Source organism: Budorcas taxicolor, chromosome 11 (assembly GCF_023091745.1).
Source record: "Budorcas taxicolor isolate Tak-1 chromosome 11, Takin1.1, whole genome shotgun sequence".
Lineage (NCBI taxonomy): Eukaryota > Metazoa > Chordata > Mammalia > Artiodactyla > Bovidae > Budorcas > Budorcas taxicolor.
In genome coordinates, this window is record NC_068920.1 from 12083093 (window position 1) to 12100302 (window position 17210).

A 17210-nucleotide genomic window follows, 5' to 3' on the forward strand; every position below is an offset into this window, starting at 1 on the left:
AATCTGTCTGCAAGGCAGGAGAACCCGGCTCGATTCCTGGGTCAGAAAGATCCCCTGCAGAAGGGAGAGGCTACCCACTCCAGTATTCTTGGGCTTCCCTGGTGGCTCAGCTGGTAAAGAATCTGCCTGAAATGCAGGAGACCTGAGATCGATCCCTGAGTTGTGAAGATCCCCTGGAGAAGGGAAAGGCTACCGACTCCTGTATTCTGGCCTGGAGAGTTCCATGGACTGTATAGGCCACGGGGTCGCCAAGAGTTGGACACGTCTGAGTGACTTGCAGTTTCCAGGTTCTCGAGCTTCCCTGGATGCTCAGACAGTAAAGAATCCACATACAATGTGGGAGACCCGGATTCGACCCCAGGTTAGGAAGATCTGCTGGAGAAGGGATAGGCTACCCATTCTAGTATTCTGGCCTGGAGAATTCCGTGGACTGTATAGTCCATGGGGTCTCCAAAGAGTCCAACAAGACTGATCAACTTTCACTTTCATTCAATGAGAAGGTCACCATTCTGGGGACTGATTGGCCGGAGGCGAATTTAGGTGATTGGACTTGGGAGCCCTCCCTGCAGTTCAGTGCTTTCAACATCTGTTGATTGCTGCAGTGCCGACACGCCAAATGTTTCCTTCTGATCTTCAGCTCCTGCCCTTACAGTACTTCACTATGTGAAAAACAAATTCTCCCATCTTCCAGAGATGAAGTTCCCCGCACAGGGGCTTCCTCCATGTTGCCTCTTCTGCCTTTAAAATATTTATATCATCTCCTATCTTCTCTTTCTCCTGTATGTCAAGGCGGGGGGGGAAAGTCCTTTGTCTTTTTCCAAACCAAATGTCTACTTTTACCTCTAACATAAAATGCTGAGCCCAAACAAAACAGGAAGGAAAAATAATTCAAAAGAGGAAAAACTCAAGAAGCTGAAGGAAACTTTAAGAAACTATCAATAATATTCTCAGGTGCATGGAAAAAAAAGATATTGCATGCCTGAGAAAAGGATGCCACAAGAAAAGGAATGTTAGGAGGAAAGGGGAAAAAAGCCTCTTGGAAATTAAAAAGTATGATTGAAACAATGACATATTCAAAGGAAGAGTTCAAATCAAACTCTAGGGAGGCCCCAGAAAGTTGAACAAAAAGGCAGAAAGATACATGATTAAAAAATAGAAACAAACAACAACAACAAAAATAGAAACATAGCAACCACATAAGTCAGAGGCAAAATCAGCGCCATGATTTCAAAGGCTCAGTGCAAAATGATAATGTGGATTCCCTTGTTTAAAAGTGACTAGGATTTTCAAGAGTGTTGGAGCCAGCCTGGGGCAGGTCCAATGGACACAGTCCTCTGGACCCTTCCCCATTCCTCACAGTTCAGGGATTTCAGGAACCTGTGACGTGGGGAGTCCTGATCAGAATTCTGAACCATGAAAGCGCTGCCTGTTAGACTGTTTAGGGGTTGGCGGAAGGCAAGAGGGCCGTATGGGCCCTGGGGACCTAAAGCTGAGTTATCCAACACAGTAGCCTTGTTGCTGTTCAGTCGCTCAGTCATATCCAACTCTTTGTGAGCCCGTGGACTGTAGCCCGCCAGGCTCCTCTGTCCATGGGATTTCCCAGGCAAGAATTCTGGAGTGAGTTGCCATTTCCTTTTCCAAGGGATCTCCCCGACCCAGAGGTGGAACCCTTGGCGTCTCTTACAGCTCGTGCGTTAGCAGTCAGGCTCTTTGTCCCTAGCGCCACCTTGGGAGCCCTGGTGAGATGCGGTTGCTAGAAAACTATGTCAATGTAGCTTGTGCTGTGTTTCCATGGGATGGCACTGGTCTGAAGAGGTTTAGCACTGAGCCAGTCACTAGCCTGGTTACTTCTATGTTTTGGTCCTTTCTTTCTTATCACAAGGTTTTGGGACAGCAGGCTTGGCCCTGGCTGTATCCTTCAGTGTCCAAATTAGAAAACAGAAATCACGTTAGGTATTTTGAAAGGCTGAAGATTTGATATGGGGAGTTCAGTTCCCAGATTGTTATAAAGACCAGAAGAGCAAAGCAGGAAGATGGTGGGTCCTGAAATCCAGAGCTGCAGAAAGCTGCCACCCCCACCCCCCACAGGAGCCAGAGCCCAGGTGAGCCCACTCCACTGTTCAGCAGCCCCGAGAGCTCACGGTCAAGCTCAGGCCACCCAAGGCCAGAGCCTGTCCACCTGGAGATACTGGTCGTGTTGAAGCCGTTGGCACCGCAGCAGCTGGCAGGCACCCTCCACCATCACTGAGCTGGAGTGCCCAATGCTGTTGCTGAGACAGGGCCTGCCAGAAATATAACGGCCTCGATCTTTGCACTCCTTCTAGCTTGCCTGGAAAATCCCATGGACTGAAGAGCCTAGTAGGCTGCAGTCCATGGGGTTGCTAAGAGTCGGACACGACTGAGCAACTTCACTTTCACTTTTCACTTTCATGCATTGGAGAAGGAACTGGCAACCCACTCCAGTGTTCTTGCCTGGAGAATCCCAGGGACGGGGGAGCCTGGTGGGCTGCCGTCTATGGGGTCGCCCAGAATCGGACATGACTGAAAGGACTTAGCAGCAGCAGCAGCTTCTGCGGATGCCTCCAACTGTCAGACTTAAGTAGCATTCAGCTAGTAATGCAGTCTGAAAAAGGTAGTTCGCAAGCTTCCAGTCCTGGAGGCAAGAAGGAAAGGAAGGTAGACTAAGGCACAGAGGTCTCCCATAGAATCTCTTCTAGAAGCTGAGACTGGCAAATGTGATGGAATGTACTGGGAGGGAAGTCTTGGCTGAATGGGAATGAATCACTGATGCTGTTGTTGTTCAGGCGATAAGTCATGTCCAACTCTTTGAGACCCCATGGACGGCAGACCCCCCGTCCCTCACATCTCCCAGAGTTTGCTCAGATTCGTGTCCATTGAGTTGGTGATGCCATCCAGCCATCTCGTCCTCTGCCACCCACTTCTCCTCCTGCCCTCAATCTTTCCCAGCATCAGGATGTTTTTCAGTGAGTTGGTGCTTAGCATCAGTTGGCCAAAGTACTGGAGCTTCAGCTTCAGCCACAGTCCTTTCAATGAATATTCAGGGTTGATTTCTTTAAGGATTGACTGGTTTGATCTTGCAATCCAAGGGACTCTCCAGAGTCTGAGAATCTTATTGATAGTGACACAATAGTCTTATTGATAGTGACACGGAAAACTAAGAGAGCAATAACAATGTAAAAATACGTCAACTATAAACTCCAGGAGAAGCAAAAAGTCCTACAATAAAGGAAATATAATCACCGTGCTTGACTAGGTTTAACTGTGAATTATGTGTCTGTGGTCAGAATAATATAAATTTCTAATATGAATTTACAAATATATATATATATATATAATTGTATTGGAATGATGGGGCATGTGAAATAGGCAGGTGTGAATTTGAGCTCCAAATCTTCATCCCCCTGTGGTAGAAATTCAACACATAGACTCAAACCTAGGAGAGAAAAGCAAGACATAGCAGTATAAGGCGGTCGTGTGTGTGTTTGAAGCTTTGTCCTCAAGGAGACAGCTGAATAGTTAGAACAGGGAGTGGGATCTAAATGAGGGTGAGGCAATGGCACTGCCCTTTGGGATGATACGCTCTTGGGAATTATATCATCTGTTTTCCTTTTAAAAACAAAATGTAGCATGTTTTTGATTTCATATATAAGGAAACCTCCCCACCCCCAACCTTTCACTTCTCATACAGTATGCATTGTACACACAAAGTTATGGTAATGATGAAAAGAAAATGCAATTACTGTCAGAGTAAAGCAATGCCTGACAGCCCTGAATGGCATGATTTATTTATGGAAGGAAAGTTGACTGGGCAGGAACTAATTATTATCTTTAGCCAGTATTCTTTACCATAAATTCATATCCGCTTAGTCGTACTTGGGGTGAGCAACGGAGCTTCCAAACATGCAGCGTTCTGCTTCAGACTGCCTTGCCATGACAAGATGGTTAATTAGGTAACTTTGAAATCTATGTCAATTCTTTGACACTAAATTTTATCTGGAGGACGACATTTACCGATCACCAAATGTCTACTTCTTATAATTAGGTAGGTCCATGTGTCATTCTGGCCAATAGGCTATGCGTGGGAGTGATTCGAGTCCATTCAGAACGAAAGCATTTAGGAACCAGGGTTCAACCTGCCAGCCCTCTGTCCCCAACCTTGGTGACTGTGGAGAAGAGCATTCCAAGGTGGAGGCAGCATCCTGGGTTGCTGAGTCCACCCGGGCTGGGTGGATTCCCTGAGAGTCACCCCTGCCCCTTAAGTGGCTGAAAGATAAGCTGTTACTGTTTTTACCCCTTGAGGTTTCAGCATGCATGTGTTACTGAAACAGTCCAGTCTAGCTGACACAATGTTCTTTTGATGCACTGTTTATAGAAATCACTTTCTAATCCACCATCATAAATCCATCACCCCGTGTATTTCAGGCATGATTCTAATGGGAGCAATGGGTCTGGGCTGAGTCCCACGCACTCCCCCCACCCCCACCCCCACCCCCCCCGAGGCTCCTAGGATGACTGTCTTTAAGGTGGTCTCAGGAGGAAGAGGGGGAGGCAGGTGGTCACGTGATGAATCTTGGGTCTGTGTGACATTAACTCACCAGGGAGGGAACTGGGCCCGGAAAGGAGCATTCCTTGTGTTCTAGCTGACAGCCCACCAAGGAAACAGAATAAGAGGGGTTAGAATGTTTAGACTGAGTCAAACATTTCAATCAATCAATCAATAACGTTAATTCAAAGCCTGCTGAGTTCAGTGTGTTGAGCCAAGCACATCAGACTGAAATGAATGAGAGATATGTTTGTTTCCCCCAACAGAGGAAAGAACTGCTGTGAGAAAGGAATGTTCAATGTTCCTGTAAAACAGCATCTCAACAAATATCCAACAATATACTTCAAATTTCCACACCCCTGTATTTTTAGCTAATTTGTTTCTTGATGCTTCATCTCAACTAACTACATTGTAACAGTTTGATTGTAGAACCCATGGCTCACCTGTTTCTTTTGGATTTTTTTTTTTTTTTAGTTTCTGCAGGATCCACGGTAGAACCTGGTTCTACTGAGCGCTTCCCTGTGGAGTGCGGTTTCATCCTTGTGAGAGCTCATGGAAGGTCAGGGCAGGAGTGGAAATCTTTTTTAAAAAATTTTTAATGTAATTCCAGGAGATGGGGTGTGGGTGAAATGGGGAAAGGGCGTTGAAAGGTACAAATTTTGGGTTATGAAATAAATAAGTCATGGGGATGTGATGCACTGCATGGTGACTAGGGGGGGAAAAAAGGAATTCTAGACTTTTGCATTAAAGTTCATGGGCTATTTGGTCTCCACTTCAAATTTATAGTACACTAATTATGATTCATTCAGCATCATAACAGCAGACTGTGGCCCACACACACAGCACCAGACACAGCCAGCTATGCCCCAAGCTGTTAGAAAAACACCAGCTCTGAGGGAGGGCTCCTTGATGTGAGCACTCCTGACTATTCCTGAGGAAACACTGAATGACTCATCCGCTCCCCTCCAACTCCTCCAGCTCGCCATCCTGTGCTGGGTCCATCTGGCTTCCCAGGGCCAAAATAGCATCCTGAGATGACTGTCCCAGCGCGTACCAGAATGGATAGACAGGATGGCGAAGCCTCTCCAGAGGCCCTCGGATTATCTTCTGGAACAGAAAGCGTCAGCAGTTCTTTTCTGCACCGGCATCCTTTGCTTGACCCTGGGTACCAAAGGTCCTCCGCTCACGCCATCTGCTCTGCCGAGTCCGTCCGGGTGCATTGTTTTCTGGTAACAGTAAACTCTGCCATATGTCCAACAGATGTGGCATTGCTCAGGGACTTCAGCCTGCCTCCCCGAGCGCCGCTCTCCAAGGCTGAGTGGATTGCCACTAGGCAGCATGGTGAAGAGACACCCCCATGAAGAGCATAGCTGCATGGCTTCTCATTCTCACGCTGGTGCCCTGACTGAAGACGCTTATACCCTGGACCTCCAGGGTCTGTAAGTGCCCAACCTGCACAGACCAGGTGCCAAAGAACAGAACAGGCTCCAGCCTCACGATGTCTGTGCAGAGGGAAGCCCAGGAAACCTGCCTCTTGACTCGGGTATGCTCTGCACTCAGTCGTGTCCGACTCTCTGTGCCCCCATGGCCCGTAGCCCTCCAGGCTCCTCTGTCCATGGGATTCTCCAGGCAAGCATGCTGGAGCGGGTTGCCATTTCCTTCTCCAGGGGATCGTCCTGACCCAGGAATCAAACCCACGTCTCCTGCATTGGCAGGCAGACTACTTACCACTGTGCCACTTGGGAAGCCTCTTGACTTCAGTTATTTCAGTTCAGTTCAGTTACTCAGTCGTGTCCAACTCTTTGCAACCCCATGGACTGCAGCACGCCAGGCCTCCCTGTCTATCACCAACTCCCGGAATTTACTCAAACTCATGTCCATCGAGTCGGTGATGCCATCCAACCATCTCACCCTCTGTCCTCCCCTTCTCTCCCACCTTCAATCTTTCCTAGCAACAGGGTCTTTTCCAATGAGACAGCTCTTCACATCAGGTGGCCCAAGTATTAGATTTTCAGCGTCAACATCAGTCCTTCCAATGAACATTCAGGACTGATTTCCTTTAGGATGGACTGGTTGGACCTCCTTGCAGTCCAAGGGACTCTAAAGAGTCTTCTCCACCACCACAGTTCAAAAGCATCAATTCTTCGGCGCTCAGCTTTCTTTATAGTCCAACTCCATCCATACATGACCACTGGAAAAACCATAGCCAGGAGCCCTGTGAGAAGCTGCAGAGCAGCCTGATGGCCACTAGGGGGCTCCTTGTTGGCCTCTGCCAGCGCCAGAGGGCTTAGTCCCTGAAGATTTCTGGTAAATTCCACAGAATTTATCAAACTGTTTATTTTCTCCTTCCGCAGATGTTTAGAAAGCAGTAATAATGTGACGATGTCAAGCGAAGAGGAATAGTCATCGTTTAACGTTCATTTGCTTTTGGAAAGGAACTGAACTTACTGTTGGCCACAGTATGCCATTGGGGAGTGAGTGGGAGGCAGCAAGGGGCCTCCTGGCGGGCGAACCTCCCGAGAAAGGCAGGAGTGCGGCCGCTCGACCCCGAACCTGGGAGCCCTGGGCGCCCTCTACTTACAGTACGTATATTTTGAGGACTGGGGGTTTTTTTGTTTTTTGTTTTTTAGCTGAGAAATTCCCTGGAGGTTTATCCAAGTCACAGTTTGCATGCACCAGTCTGCTTAATTTGATCTCTGGTTCCCCTGCCTTTTCTAAAACCAGCTTGAACATCTGGAAGTTCACGGTTCCGTATTGCTGAAGCCTGGCCTGGAGAATTTTGAGCATTACTTTACTTAGCTTGTGAGATGAGTGCAATTGTGTGGTAGTTTGAGCATTCTTTGGCATTGCTTTTCTTTGGAATTGGAATGAAAGCTGACCTTTTCCAGTCCTGTGGCCACTACTGAGTTTTCCAAATTTGCTGGCATATTGAGTGCGGCACTTTCACAGCATCATCTTTCAGGATTTGAAACAGCTCAACTGGAATTCCATCACCTCCACTAGCTTTGTTCGTAGTGATTGATGGTCCTAAGGCCCACTTGACTTCACATTCCAGGATGTCTGGCTCTAGGTGAGGGATCACACCATCATGATTATCTTGGTCATGAAGATCTTTTTTGTACAGTTCTTCTGTGTATTCTTGCCAACTCTTCTTAATATCTTCTGCTTCTGTTAGGTCCATACCATTTCTGTCCTTTATTGAGCCCATCTTTCATGAAATGTTCCCTTGGTATCTCTAATTTTCTTGAAGAGATCTCTAGTCTTTCCCATTCTATTGTTTTCCTCTATTTCTTTGCATTGATCACTGAGGAAGGCTTTCTTATCTCTTCTTGCTATTCTTTGGAACTCTGCATTCAGATGCTTATATCTTTCCTTTTCTCCTTTGCTTTTCGCCTCTCTTCTTTTCACAGCTATTTGTAAGGCCTCCCCAGACAGCCATTTTGCTTTTTTGAATTTCTTTTCCTTGGGGATGGTCTTGATCCCTGTCTCCTGTACAATGTCACAAACCTCTGTCCATAGTTCATCAGGCCCTCTATCTATCAGATCTAGGCCCTTAAATATATTTCTCACTTCCACTGTATAATCATAAGGGATGTGATTTAGGTCATACCTGAATGGTCTAGTGGTTTTCCCTACTTTCTTCAATTTACATCTGAATTTGGCAATAAGGAGTTCATGATCTGAGCCACAGTCAGCTCCCGGTCTTGTTTTTGTTGACTGTATAGAGCTTCTCCATCTTTGGCTGCAAAGAATATAATCAATCTGACTTCAGTGTTGACCATCTGGTGATGTCCATGTGTAGAGTCTTCTCTTGTGTTGTTGGAAGAGGGTGTTTGCTATGACCAGTGCATTTTCTTTGCAAAACTCTATTAGTCTTTGCCCTGCTTCATTCCGTATTTCAAGGCCAAATTTGCCTGTTACTACAGATGTTTCTTGACTTCCTACTTTTGCATTCCAGTCCCCTATAATGAAAAAGCAAGAGAGTTCCAGGAAAAAACATCTATTTCTGCTTTATTGACTATGCCAAAGCCTTTGACTGTATGGATCACAATAAACTGTGGAAAATTCTGAAAGAAATGGGAATACCAGACCACCTGACCTGCCTCTTGAGAAACCTATATCCAGGTCAGGAAGCAACAGTTAGAACTGGACATGGAACAACAGACTGGTTCCAAATAGGAAAAGGAGTACGTCAAGGCTGTATATTGTCACCCTGCTTATTTAACTTACATGCAGAGTATATCATGAGAAACGCTGGGCTGGATGAAGCACAAGCTGGAATCAAGATTGCCAGGAGATATATCAATAACCTCAGATATGCAGATGACACCCCCCTTATGACAGAAAGTGAAGAGGAACTAAAAAGCCTCTTGATGAAAGTAAAAGTGGAGAGTGAAAAAGTTGGCTTAAAGCTCAACATTCAGAAAACGAAGATCATGGCATCCAGTCCCATCACTTCATGGCAAATAGATGGGGAAACAGTGGAAACAGTGTCAGACTTTATTTTTGGGGGCTCCAGAATCACTGCAGATGCTGACTGCAGCCATGAAATTAAAAGACGCTTACTCATTTGAAGAAAAGTTATGACCAACCTAGATAGCATATTGAAAAGCAAAGACATTACTTTGCCAACAAAGGTCCATCTAGTCAAGGCTATGGTTTTTCCAGTGGTCATGTATGGATGTGAGAGTCAGACTGTGAAGAAAGCTGAGCGCTAAAGAACTGATGCTTTTGACCTGTGGTGTTGGAGAAGACTCTTGAGAGTCCCTTGGACTGCAAGGAGATCCAACCAGTCCATTGTGAAGGAGATCAGCCCTGGGATTTCTTTGGAAGGAATGATGCTGAAGCTGAAACTCCAGTACTTTGCCCACCTCATGCAAAGAGTTGACTCATTGGAAAAGACTCTGATGCTGGGAGGGATTGCGGGCAGGAGGAGAAGGGGACGACAGAGGATGAGAAGGTTGGACGGCATCACTGACTCAATGGACGTGAGTCTGAGTGAACTCCGGGAGATGGTGATGGACAGGGAGGCCTGGCGTGCTGTGATTCATGGGGTCGCAAAGAGTCGGACACGACTGAGCGATTGAGCTGAGCTGAGCTGAGTCTGCTTAAACCATTCACCTACCAAAGAACACCTGGACTGGTTTAAGATTCAGCCTTAAATGAAATTGCCGTGACCGTTAGTGCAGTGTTGTTCACGCTGCTGGCTTCTGATGTTGGACATTTTCATGTGCTTCCTATCTAATCCCCTGGGGAAGGAAACGGCAACCCACTCCAGTACTCTTGCCTGGAGAATCCCATAGACAGGGGAGCCTGGCGGGCTACAGTCCACGGGGTCGCCAAGAGTCGGACACGACTGAGCACCTAACACTCACTATCTAATTGCAAATCCTCTTTGGTAAAGTGACTCTTCTTGTCTTATGCCCATTTTCTAATTGGGTTGTTTGAGTTTTTTTGACTGTTGCATTTTGAGTACAGTCAGGCATGACAGAAACAACTTACCACAGCACACACGTATTCTTTTTCAGAATAGTTTTTATGGCAAATTCCGTTTCTTTAATCAATTCAGTTCAGTCACTCTGTCGTGTCTGACTCTTCGCGACCCCATGGACTGCAGCTTGTCAGGCTTCCCTGTCCATCATCAACTCTCGGAATTTACTCAGGCTCACGTCCATTGAGTGAGTCATGCCATCCAACAACATCCAACCATCTTATTCTCTATCGTCCCCTTCTCCTCCCTTCAATCTTGCCCAGCACCAGGGTCTTTTCCAGTGAGTCAGCTCTTCACATCAGGTGGCCAAAATACTGTAGTTTCAGCTTCAACATCAGTCCTTCCAATGAACACCCAGGACTGATCTCCTTTAGGACAGACTGGTTGGATCTCCTTGCTGTCCAAGGGACTCTCAAGAGTCTTCGCCAACACCACACTTCAAAAGCATCAATTCTTCGGCGTTCAGCTTTCTTCACAGTCCAACTCTCACATCCATTCATGACCACTGGAAAAACCATAGCTTTGACTAGATGGACCTTTGTTGGCAAAGTAATGTCTTTGCTTTTTAATATGCTGTCTAGGTTGGTCATAACTTTCCTTCCACGGAGTAAACGTCTTTTAATTTCATGGCTGCAGTCACCATCTGCAGTGATTTTGGAGCCCCCAAAAATAAAGTCTGACACTGTTTCCACTGTTTCCCCATCTATTTGCCATGAAGTGATGGGACTGGATGCCATGATCTTCGTTTTCTGAATGTTGAGTTTTAAGCAAACTTTTTCACTCTTTTCTTTCACTTTCATCAAGAGGCTTTTTAGTTCCTCTTCACTTTCTGTCATAAGGGTGGTGTCATCTGCATATCTGAGGTTATTGATATATCTCCTGGCAATCTTGATTCCAGCTTGTGCTTCATCCAGCCCAGTGTTTCTCATGATGCACTCTGCATGTAAGTTAAATAAGAGGGTGACAATATACAGCCTCGACATATTCGTTTCCCAATTTGGAACCAGTCTGTTGTCCATGTCCAGTTCTAACTGTTGCTTCTTGATCTGCATACAGGTTTCTCAGGAGGCAGGTCAGGGGGTCTGGTATTCCCATCTCTTTCAAGGAAATTAGATACCAAGGGAACCGTTCATGCAAAGTTGGGCACAATAAAGAACAGAAATGGTATGGACCTAATAGAAGCAGAAGATATTAAGAAGAGGTGGCAAGAATACACAGAAGAACTGTACTAAAAAATCTTCATGACCCAGTAATCACAATGATGGGATCACTAACCTAGAGCCAGACATCCTGGAATGCAAAGTCAAGTGGTCCTTAAGAAGCATCATTATGAAAAAAGCTAGTGGAGGTGGTGGAATTCCAGTTGAACTATTTCAAATCCTAAAAGATGATGCTGTGAAAGTGCTGCACTCAGTATGCTAGAAAATATGGAAAACTCAGCTTTTTTAATGGTTATAAGTATATTCAAGTTTCCTATTTTTTCTTGCCTGTGTTTTGGTTGTTCATTACTTTCAGGGAAATGGTGCGTTTCTTTCAAGTTTTCAAATTTACATGCATAACGTTGTTCTTAGCACTCATTTGTTAGCTTTCACATGGTTGGAGGATCTGTAGCAACATTCTCCATTTTATTCCTTGTGTTGGCGCTGGGGGTCTTCACTCTTTTTATTTTTGTCAGTCTTGCTAGAGGTTTTTCAATTTCATTGATTTTTTTTTCAAAGAACCAGTTTTTTCTTTCATAGATTTGCTCTATTGCCCTATTTTCCATTTCTGTTCTTTATTATTTCCCTCCATTATTCTTGGGTTTATTTTTCTACTCTTTTTCTGGTTTCTTGCAGTATGTATGCAGATCATTGATTTGAGACATTTCCCACTTCTCTTGTGAGCACTTCCTGCTATAATTTCCCTCTCAGCACTGCTTTAGCTGCACCGCACGTTTTTGGTTCCTGGCGTTTCGTTTTAATTCCATCCTGTATTGTTTCTTAAATTTCCTTTGAGGCATCTTCTTTGACAATGGCTTATTTGGAAGCGTGTTGCTTCATCTCCACGTGTCTAGAGATTTTCTTCTTGTCATTCAGTTGTCGACTTCTAGTTTGATTCTATTAGGGTCAGAAGACACACTCTGTATAATTTCAACTCTTTTAAATTCACAGTCCAGTGGTTAGTACTCTGTTAGGTTAGGACTGCCAAGGGCCCAGGCTCAATCCCTGATCAGGAAACTAAGATCCCACAAGCAGTGTGGCTCATCCAAAAATAGAAACAAATTTTCTGAGGTCTGGGTCATGGCCCAGAGTGTGATGTACCTTGATGAATATTCCAGGGGAGTTTAAAGCCTATATGTGATCTCTAGTCTGTGGGTAGAGTGCTCCGTGCGTGTGGGTCTGTTGGTTGATGGCGTTGACCAGATGTTCCATTTCCCTCCTGATTTTCTGTCCTCTCATTTCTGTCTGCTGCTGAGAAGGTGAAGGCTTCAACTGTAATTGCAGATGTGTCTGTTTCTCCACCCAGCTCTGTCAGTTCTGACGCGTGTATTTTGAAGTGCTATTTTTGGTGCAGACCCCTTTGAGATCACAATGCCTCCCTGGTGGACTGATCGTTTCTCATTATGCAATGCATTCTTTTTCTCTAGTGATTTCTTCTTGCTCTGGAGTCCACTTTATCAGAAAGTAATGTAACTACTTGTGATTTCTTTACTAATATTTTTATGATATATTTTTTCCTATCAGTTTAATTTCACCCTACGTCATCAAGTTTGAAGTGATATTTCTGCAAGTAACATATAGATTGGATATATATATGCATATCCTCTACCAGCCTCTGACTTATGGATTGGTGTATTTAGATCATTTACAAGTAAGGTAATTACTGATATGTTAGTGTTTAAATCTGCCACCTTCGTTGCACTGAGAGCAGGTGGCCCAGTGCATGTCTGTGTGCTAAGTCGCTTCGGGCATGTCTGACTCTGCGCAATGGCTATGGACGATAACCCACCAGGCTCCTCTGTCCATGGGATTCTCCAGGCAAGCATACTGGAGTGGGTTGCCATGCCCTCCTCCAGGGGATCTTCCTGACCCAGGGATCGAACCTGCATCTCTTATGTCTAACCTGCATTGGCAGGCGGGTTCTTTACCACTACCACCACCCGGGAAGCCCAGGTGACCCAGAGCCCCCACCATAAACCACTGCTAGCATTGACTCTCTGATGTGACTCGAGGTCCCCAGTAAACAAAGCCGCTTCTATCAGAGAAGCTATTCCAAGGGCATAGAGTTTACCTCCCAGGAGCCAAGGGCAAAGGCCAGACCTTTCTTTCCGTAAGCTTCATTCGTTACTCCACAGTTTGCAAATTGAAAAGGATAGTCCATGTACATACCTCTATTTCTACCCTTTCCATTAGTCCCTCTTCCTTCCTGTTGGTCTTTGATGCTCCTTTGTATCATTTTTGTTGAAAGCATTTCCATTTGTCAGCCTTTAAGGGTGGGTCAGTAGCAACATGCTCCTTTGTCTCAGAATGTCATTTCCTCTTCATCCCTGAAGGACGGTATCACCTGATAAAAGAATTTGATCGAGTTCTTTTCACTCAGCACTTGAAAAATATGATGCCACTTCCTTCTGGCCTCTGAGGTTTCCGAGGAGAAATCCACTCTTATCGGAACCAAGTTTCCCCCACAGATAACATGCTGTTCGTCTCTGACTGCTTCCAAGCTTTTGTCTTTCATTTTCAGAGTTTAATTATGACATATCTCCATATGGATTTCTTTGGGCTTATCTTGTTTGGGGTTCTCTTATCTTCATGGGTCTGTTATTTTTGTGTCTTATGCCAAATGAAAGGAGTTTTCAGGCGTTATTTCTTCAAACCCTCTTTCAGCCCACACTCTTGCTCTTCTTCTCAGATTCTGATGATACATACGATGAATCCTCTTTACTACCCCATAGTCCCTGAAGCTCTGTTCATTTATTTTCTGCCCGTTTTTCTTTCTGTCATTTATATGGGTGAGTTTTGTTCACTGATTCCTCTGTCAGGGAAGAGTGTTCCCCTACTGCTTTTTGGAAGAACTCCCAGGGGTCTGCTGAGGATGGTGGGTGTTGTCACTTGGACCCCTGTTGGGTGTAGGGGAGGGGTCAGCCCTCCCAGGGCTGCCTTCACTGATGGGCTGGGATGGGAAATGCCAGGTCTGGGTGGTCTTCTCTTGGTGGAGAGGACATAAGATGTCGACCCCTGTTACTCCTCTAGTCCCAGGACCCCGAACAAATTTGTCTTCTTCCTTTCAGGGTTTTCCTGCAGTTTTCCTTGCATTATTCCCAGGGTTCCTAGTTGTGCTTCCGTGATGAGGAGCACAGAGAAAAGAGGGTCCAGCTAGTCCTTGAAGTGCCCCCTCCCCAGTCTGGGAAGCCTACAGAGGGCTGAGGAGGGATGCCCCAAAGTCAGCTCGAGGGTCTGCAGGTGTGAAGAGCTGCTGTACTTGTGAGATGCAGGGGGCTGTGGCCACGCTTGGAAGAGATGAGGTTGTGAAAAGAGAGGAATTAGACGTGAAACAATGGCCAAAAGTCTTCCCTGGTGGCTCAGACGGTAAAGCGTCTGCCTGTAATGCAGGAGACCTAGGTTCGATCCCTGGGTCAGGAAGATCCCCTGGAGAAGGAAATGGCACCCCACTCCAGTACTCTTGCCTGGAAAATCCCATGGACGGAGGAGGCTGGTAGGCTACAGTCCATGAGGTTGCAAAGAATCAGACACCACTGAGCAACTTCACCTTCACACTCAATGGCCAAATAGCACAGTGTGGCCTATGGGCTATTGTGATAAAGACGTGAACCATGAGAGAATCAGGGAAACTTGGGTCAAGCGGGGGAGAAGGGGCTATCATCATCCGGCTTCACTCTTTACAGACAGGGAAACTGAGGCTCAGGGAGGTCAGAGCTGGGCCTTGGAAATGGGTCTGCCTGTCCCTAGAACTCACGTCCCCACGGGTCCAGACCTCTGATTTTTTATTTTTTATTTTTTACACACACCTCTTAGCCATAGAGCTAAATTGGCCTTGCTTCTCACTCTCAGAACTCTCTCCCTTGTTCAGACTTGGCGGCATCCAAGTGTGTGTGCTCATTCGTCAGTCGTGTCCGACTCTTTGCAACCCCATGTGCTATAGCCCACTGGGCTTCTCTTGTCCATGGAATTTGTCAGGCAAGAATGCTGGATGAGCTGCCATTTTCCTCCTCCAGGAGGTCTTCCCAACCCAGGGATCAAACCTGCATCTCCTGCCTTGGCGGGCAGGTTCTTTACCTCCAGCGCCACATGGAAAGCCAAAACTCCAAGTATGAGAAAACTCTTCACACTCTCTGGAAAGAGCAGGGATGAAGCATCCTGCGTGAGCAGGACTGGCCAGGCCCCTCCTCTCACCCTGCCCATGTGGACCCATGTCTCTAGTCCTGTATGGGACCAGGGCAGAGCATGGGCTCCTCCCCACTGCCCACCTGCCAGCCTCCCCCTCCCTCAGGGAGGGTCCTCACCTTGGTAAATGCAGGTAGGTAAATGTGGTCGGAGTTGGGAGGCACCTGGATGGCTCAGGGTGAAGAACGCGCTAGACATATGCTACAGGGTTGGAAAGAAAACAGAGGCTGGTCCCGAAAGGTCCTTTGTTTTGTTCCCTGTAGTTCAACCCTGAAAAAGGCTGAAATGCACAGAGACAAATTCTCCTCCGTTCTCATCTCCACTAAGCCCAAACTGAGACATTTATTGGAGCTGAATTTAAAGTTTTTAAAAATCTCTTTCATCCTAAAGGGAAAAACTGTGTACCTGGTGTGCCCTGTAATAATGGCTGTAATTAATCCTTTGAAGGTCTGTGCAATGCAGTAGATGGGGCGCCGGCTGCTCCTGGGCTTTGCAGCCTGTGGCTTGAGGACAAAGACTGCAGGATGGGGAGCTCATAGCACAGCAGGAGACCCAAGGGCCTCCTTCTGTCGGCTCCTCTGTGACACCCTCGCCCGCTGTCTCCCATGGATGTCAGCTCTGGGGGGAAACGTTACAGTTTGAAAATCAACTCTCCCACGCTTGGCTATAAATCTTGTATGGAAAATTGAAGACAAGAAACACATTTCTTTTTCATCGGTCTCCTTTGTCTAATAAATGCCTCAGGGACTCACAGCTCAATCAATGCTTCCAATCTCCTGAAATTAAATTATCTTCTTTTCGTGAGTGAGATAAAAATGATTGAAGTAGGTGGAATAATTTGGGTCTTATCTTAGCATTATTGACTGAATGGCGTTACCATCAGTGATTTTTCCCCTCCTGTGTTATTTATTTCAAGGATTACCTGAGATTGCTGAATACACACACACACACACACACACACGCACACACACATATATGTATCAGGCTTCCCAGGTGGCACTGGGGATGAGGAACGCTTCTGCCAGTGCAGGACATTTAAGAGATGCAGCTTCAACCCCTGGGTTAGGAAAATCCCCTGGAGGAGGGCATGGCAACTCACTCCAGGATTCTTGCCTAGAGAATCCCATGGACAGAGGAGCCTGGCGGGAGATGGCCCATAGAGTCAAAAAGAGTTGGACACGACTGAAGCCACTTAGCACACACGCACGTATGTGTTATTTCACTAAAGAGTGTGCTTGCAAACCAGCCATGCTCATTAAAGAGAAGGTGCTGCCATCTATCTCTTGGAGCAGAAGTGGAAACTGGAGGCCAGTCATCTTCCTTAAGTGAAAGTGGATTTAATCCCCTCCAATTCAGACGATTCATACTAAATATAGAGCATTCTTACATAAGACATATAAACACCCAAATTAGAACTACAGAAGAAATGCAGAAAAACACCTCCATCCTTTGATAAGAATAGCTTGTCTTGGAATGTTTTAATGCTTTGTGTGTTATACAAACGTTTATTTGGTAACCACTACATGGTAGACTGAAGGCCGGTTTTTATGAATAGAAAGATGGATACCAGAGGCCTGATATCCCACAAGCACACATAGAAATAAACACTGTTAACAGAGTGTGTAAATACTATCGTGGGGCTATATAACTGGGCCCTGAATGGGAGAGTTTGGGATGGGGAAAAACCTGAAGGACATGTTTTCTAAAGCACCGCTGCTCAGCAGCAGTTTCTGTGATGATGAAAACGTCCAGTTTCTTCACTAGGACGACAGCC

General features: G+C 46.0%; 1 non-coding gene across 1 annotated transcript; it reads left to right on the top strand.

Moving 5' to 3' along the window:
- The first annotated feature begins 14602 nt into the window (after positions 1–14602).
- Positions 14603–14675, top strand: TRNAY-GUA (transfer RNA tyrosine (anticodon GUA)). Its single transcript has one exon. It is a non-coding gene; the product is annotated as a tRNA-Tyr (tRNA).
- Positions 14676–17210: the final 2535 nt, after the last annotated feature.